Genomic DNA, 6688 nt, shown 5'->3' on the forward strand with positions numbered 1-6688 from the left:
GTATACTAAACGATCAAGTGCTAAGCTAACGGAATGGGTCAAGTCAATCACATCATTCTCCTAATGATGTGATCCCGTTAATCAAATGACAACTCTTTTGTCCATGGCTAGGAAACATAACCATCTCTGATAAACGAGCTAGTCAAGTAGAGGCATACTAGTGACACTATGTTTGTCTATGTATTCACACATGTATTATGTTTCCGGTTAATACAATTCTAGCATGAATAATAAACATTTATCATGAAATAAGGAAATAAATAATAACTTTATTATTGCCTCTAGGGCATATTTCCTTCAGTCTCCCACTTGCACTAGAGTCAATAATCTAGTTCACATCGCCATGTGATTTAACACCAATATTCATATTTGTATATGATTAACACCCACAGTTCACATCATCATGTGACCAACATCCAAAGGGTTTACTAGAGTCAATAATCTAGTTCACATCGCTATGTGATTAACACCCAAAGTGTACTAAGGTGTGATCATGTTTTGCTCGTGAGAGAAGCTTAGTCAACGGGTCTGCCACATTCAGAGCCGTATGTATTTTGCAAATATTTTGCAAACATTTATCATGAAATAAGGAAATAAATAATAACTTTATTATTGCCTCTAGGGCATATTTCCTTCAGGTGATACTTCGCAGCATGGCGCTGAGGTGTATCAGTGACGACCGCGACGTGTTCAGCTGTTTGCGCGCAGGGAGGAGGTGCTGTTGATCGCCGTGGTGGCGTCGACGATAGCTGGACCGAGCAAGGTTGATGCATCAGTATAGTTTTGAAGATGGAGCGGTGGCAGTAGGCAGCGGCCTCTAAGATCACGCCGGACCAGTGTGTGCCTCAGACCCGGCAAGTGGCTAGGTTGGGGTCTCAGGTCTTAGATGTTAGGCTTGGTTGCGATGTCTGTTTGGTATTAGGCTCAGTTTATCTGCGCCCCTTCATCAACTGGATAGGTGTAGCGACAGTTTGTTGCATAGACGGCGGCTTTAGTCTTACTGTTGTATTGATTTTGTAAGGTTTTGTGAGAATAATTAATAAAATGGCCGTATGCATCGCCCAGATGCAGAGGCCGGGGGTCATCCTCCTTTTCTAAAAAAAATTGTAAATTAATTCCTAGCCATTAATGCACACAAAGGGTCGGAGGTATACTCTCAAAATACAAACAAAAGCTTATTCAAATAACAACTGAAAACTTACAAACTTTCAATTGTTATTTGAAACTTTCTCATGCTTACAATCTGGGACGACGCCCTTCATGGACTTTCTCATGCTAAGTCTGGCCAAATTTGGATTAACAATGTCTGTATCACATCCTAGCCATTAATTGTTAATTAGCATGGTATCAATCAATTCCCAAGTCTTCTCATACCAGTAGCTGTGTCAGTCAGATTTAATGACGCAGGTTAGCACGCAAAACATTACATTCAGAGCTAGTACACAAGCTTGTGTTTGTGTGTGTGTGTGTGTGTGTGTGTGTGTGTGTGTGTGTGTGTGTGTGTGTGTGTCAAGTTGCTTAAGCACATCGGCCGTTGACTAATTGCTCGCCTCGTTCTTATGCATCTCATAGAACAACTATGGCGTGGTGCAGATTCAATGGACTGGCAAGGATCAAATCCGTCGATCTGTAGTGTGATGCCTATATAAGTTATCTACTAGAAAAATTAATTAGATAGTGAATTCATATGAGAGCCGTAGCCACCTGTTCCCTTGTTAGCAAACTGAGGCTCCATGGACCGGCTAATCAGATCAATGAATATCTTAGGCTGGCCATAGTGAGGGTAATATAACCGGTTACATGCATTTGAGACTAGCAAACATGCTTATGTGGCACACAATTAAAGAAGAGAGAGGGGGTTAGAGTAACAAAGATAGATACCGTATCATGTTAAATGCTATGCTACTTTGTGTCATGCATGACAATAAATATGACCACCTATGATACTACTTTATGATACTATGCACTATGAAGATAGTATCATACACTAGTATCATATGCATGATACTAGTATATGATACTCCCCACTATGACTAGTCTTAATTAAGACCTGGATCAACCCCTCAAGTCTTCAATAGATAGCCAAGTTGTCCGAATTGTGTTCTCAAAGTCTTCTTCCAGCTAAGTCTAGCTAGGCCTTGTTTAACAATTTATTAGTGATTGGCCAGTTTCTTCAGATCCGGGTGTAGCTTTGATTGTAGTGTAAATCATAGTTCATCTGATGCCATGTTCAAATTTCCTATTCCACATCAAACTATGAAGAGTTCTTTACAGCTGTGGTTGCACTTGCGCATCCAGCATTGCTAAAATGAAAAGACATGTGCAATCTTATATATATATATATATATTTACTAATTGAGGGCATCATACGAGCCTCCATATTAATCCACATCATTAAAAATATCTTAACCCTTCAATCTGTATAATGATCAATTTTAACCCTATGATTTACGTTGCACTGTGGCAAGAAATAAGGACAGCCTGACATGACCCCTACCACCACAATTTGTAGGAAGAGTCCACGTCCCTAAAAATAAGAGTCCACGTCCATTTCAAAAAAAAGGAGAGTCCACGCCCCAATTCCCCACCATAAAAGAAGTGTCCGTCCACGCCCTTATTCCCAAAAATCATTGACGTACATGTTTCCTTGAAAAAATATACCCGCACAATTAAATACTGTTCGAGCATCACGTTACAAAAAAAAAGAGAGACAATGCCTGCTCAGAAAAAACGTTTTTGTGTAAATGCTCAGAAAAAATCAACCCTACCTTACGAAATAAATTCACAGTCGTAATTAAAAGAAGACCAAATTTATTAGTTTAACATGTGAAATCATTAACTGTAACACTACTAGAAAAATGTACATCAAATGGCATTCACAGAAAAATCATACATGAACATAAAACTGCAACGTCCCATCAAAAAACTGTTCAACGTCCCATCCAAAAAAATGTGAAGTGTCCTTCCATGATCTCCCATAAGCACGTTCCGTTTCTTTTTAAAACTCACACACGCATGTGTCAAAAAAAAGGATGAACGACGTCCCTTAAAAAAAGTATAGCGGAATTCAAACAAAAGTACAGCGTCGAGTCAAAAAAAATATACGGCGTCCTATCATATTCTCCCTCAAGCATATTTTCTTTCTTGAAAGCCACAGTTATATCTCCTCAACTCTCCTGATTGATATCCCACCGGTTAATTAGCACTAAAACTAAACAGGATTAATTAGCACTTGGACCCCACCTGTCAGTGTCTTAATTAACTAACTAATTAATTTTAATTATAAAACCAGTTTAGTTAAACTAATTACGCAGTGGGGCCCGCACGTCAGCGTCACAGAGAAGCCCAGTCAGCACGTTGACTAGTCAAACCAGTCAACGGGGACCCGTGGGGCCCAGCGTCAGTGGCACAGATGGCCCACCTGCCAGGCCACGTCGGCGACGCAAAAGGTGGCGGCGCGTGCGGGAGGGGCTTGGGTTTCGTCGTCAGGCGACTAAATCGACGGCGGTTGGTTGCGTTCGAACGGGAACAACGTCCCGCGTCGATATGTGGCCTTTGCGAGAGCTAAACAGATGGAGTCGAGCGCTAGGTCATCGGCGGCGGACGCCGGATTCGGGCGTTGGTGGCTACGGCGATGTGGGGCGCGACAAGCGATGCGAAGATCATAGTTGGGCCCCTATGAGCCCCAGGAGCTCGGCTACGAGCTCGGCCGCAAGCTCGGGCCACGGTGGCCACGACGGTGAGGTGATCTGCGGCGGCGAGCTCACGGCAACGGCGATGAGCTAGCTAGGGAGAACCATGTGGTGCGAGGAGAAGAATGAAGGGAGGGAGGAGCTCACCGAGCGGTTACGAAAAGCCTGCGACAGCTTAGGAGCGCAAAGGTGGCCGGAGACGACGGCGGTCACCGGCGACAGAGAAGATGTGGACGAGCTTGATCCTGACCGTGCGATCATTCCCAAGCTCGATGTCGAGGCGTAGTCGAGGTAGAGGTCTATTGCGCATCTCGTGGACGTGCTGGCGAGGCGCGGGATGGGTGGTGGCCGCGGTGGTGGTAGACAGCAGCGACGACGGCCGCGCGGGAGGTCCAGATTGGGACGAGAGGAGAGGGAGACGTGAGCGAGTGAGGTAGCGAGTGAGCAAGTGGATGGAGGTAGGTGGGGGAGGAGGCCCGAGGCGTCGGTGCGCTGGCGGCCTTAACCTCCTCCCGGCTTCACCAGCGAGGGAGTCCGGTGGCAACCGCTCCTGTAGCAGTGCGTAACCGAGGAACAGGGAGGCGGGTGTTGGAAATATGCCCTAGAGGCAATAATAAATTAGTTATTATTATATTTCCTTGTTCATGATAATTGTCTTTTATTCATGCTATAACTGTATTATCCGGAAATTGTAATACACGTGTGAATACATAGACCACAATATGTCCCTAGTGAGCCTCTAGTTGACTAGCTCGTTGTGATCAACAGATAGTCATGGTTTCCTGGCTATGGACATTGGATGTCGTTGATAACGGGATCACATCATTAGGAGAATGATGTGATGGACAAGACCCAATCCTAAGCCTAGCACTAAGATCGTGTAGTTCGTTTGCTAGAGCTTTTATAATGTCAAGTATCTTTTCCTTAGACCATGAGATTGTCCAACGTCACAACGTAACTGGGTGGCTATAAAGGTGCATTACAGGTATCTCCGAAAGTGTCTGTTGGGTTGGCACGAATCGAGACTGGGATTTGTCACTCCGTATAAGCGGAGAGGTATCTCTGGGCCCACTCGGTAGGACATCATCATATGCGCAGTGTGACCAAGGAGTTGATCACGGGATGATGTGTTACGGAACGAGTAAAGAGACTTGCTGGTAACGAGATTGAACAAGGTATAAGGATACCGACGATCGAATCTCGGGCAAGTACAATACCGCTAGACAAAGGGAATTGTATACGGGATTGATTAAGTCCTTGACATCGTGGTTCATCCGATGAGATCATCGTGGAACATGTGGGAGCCATCATGGGCATCCAGATCCCGCTGTTGGTTATTGACCGGAGAACGTCTCGGTCATGTCTACATGTCTCCCGAACCCGTAGGGTCTACACACTTAAGGTTCGATGACGCTAGGGTTATAAAGGAAGTTTGCATGTGGTTAACGAATGTTGTTAGGAGTCCCGGATGAGATCCCGGACATTACGAGGAGTTCCGGAATGGTCCGGAGGTAAAGATTTATATATGGGAAGTCCTATTTTGGCCACCGGAAAATGTTCGGGATTTTTCGGTATTGTACCGGGAAGGTTCTAGAAGGTTCCGGAGTGGGGCCCACCTGCATGGGGGGACCCACATGAACGTGGGTAGTGGGGGAAAGGCCCCACACCCCTGGTCAAGGCGCACCAAGATCCCCCCTTAGAAGGAATAAGATCATATCCCAAAGGGATAAGACCAAGATCCCTAAAAAGGGGGGATAGCAATCGGTGGGGAAGGAAATGATGGGATTTCTTTCCTCCCACCTTTGCCAATGCCCCAATGGACTTGGAGGGCAAGAAACCAGCCCCCTCCACCCCTATATATAGTGGGGAGGCACATGGGAGCTTCACCCTTGCCCCTGGCGCAGCCCTCCCTCTCCCAAGTGCTCCTCCTCTCTCGCGGTGCTTGGCGAAGCCTTGCAGGATTGCCACGCTCCTCCACCACCACCACGCCGTTGTGCTGCTGCTGGATGGAGTCTTCCTCAACCTCTCCCTCTCTCCTTGCTGGATCAAGGCGTGGGAGACGTCACCGGGCTGTACGTGTGTTGAACGCGGAGGTGCCGTGCGTTCGGCACTTGATCATCGGTGATTTGAATCACGACGAGTACGACTCCATCAACCCCGTTCACTTGAACGCTTCCGCTTAGCGATCTACAAGGGTATGTAGATGCACTCTCTTTCTACTCGTTGCTGGTCTCTCCATAGATAGATCTTGGTGATACGTAGGAAATTTTTTGAATTTCTGCTACGTTCCCCAACAGTGGCATCATGAGCTAGGTCTATTGCGTAGATTCTTTGCACGAGTAGAACACAAAGTAGTTGTGGGCGTTGATTTTGTTCAATGTGCTTACCGTTACTAGTCCAATCTTGTTTCGACGGTATTGTGGGATGAAGCGGCCCGGACCGACCTTACACGTACTCTTATGTGAGACAGGTTCCACCGATTGACATGCACTTGGTGCATAAGGTGGCTAGCGGGTGCCAGTCTCTCCCACTTTAGTCGAAACGGATTCGATGAAAAGGGTCCTTATGAAGGGTAAATAGCAATTGACATATCACGTTGTGGTTTTGCGTAGGTAAGAAACGTTCTTGCTAGAAACCCATAGCAGTCACGTAAAACATGCAACAACAATTAGAGGACGTCTAACTTGTTTTTGCAGGGTATGCTTTGTGATGTGATATGGCCAACAAGAATGTGATGAATGATATGTGATGTATGAGATTGATCATGTTCTTGTAATAGGATTCACGACTTGCATGTCGATGAGTATGACAACCGGCAGGAGCCATAGGAGTTGTCTTTATTTATTGTATGACCTGCGTGTCATTGAAGAACGCCATGTAAATTACTTTACTTTATTGCTAAACGCGTTAGCCATAGAAGTAGAAGTAGTCGTTGGCGTGACAACTTCATGAAGACACGATGATGGAGATCATGATGATGGAGATCATGGTGTCAT

This window comes from Triticum aestivum, chromosome 3B, assembly GCF_018294505.1.
Source record: "Triticum aestivum cultivar Chinese Spring chromosome 3B, IWGSC CS RefSeq v2.1, whole genome shotgun sequence".
NCBI classification, from domain to species: Eukaryota; Viridiplantae; Streptophyta; class Magnoliopsida; order Poales; family Poaceae; genus Triticum; species Triticum aestivum.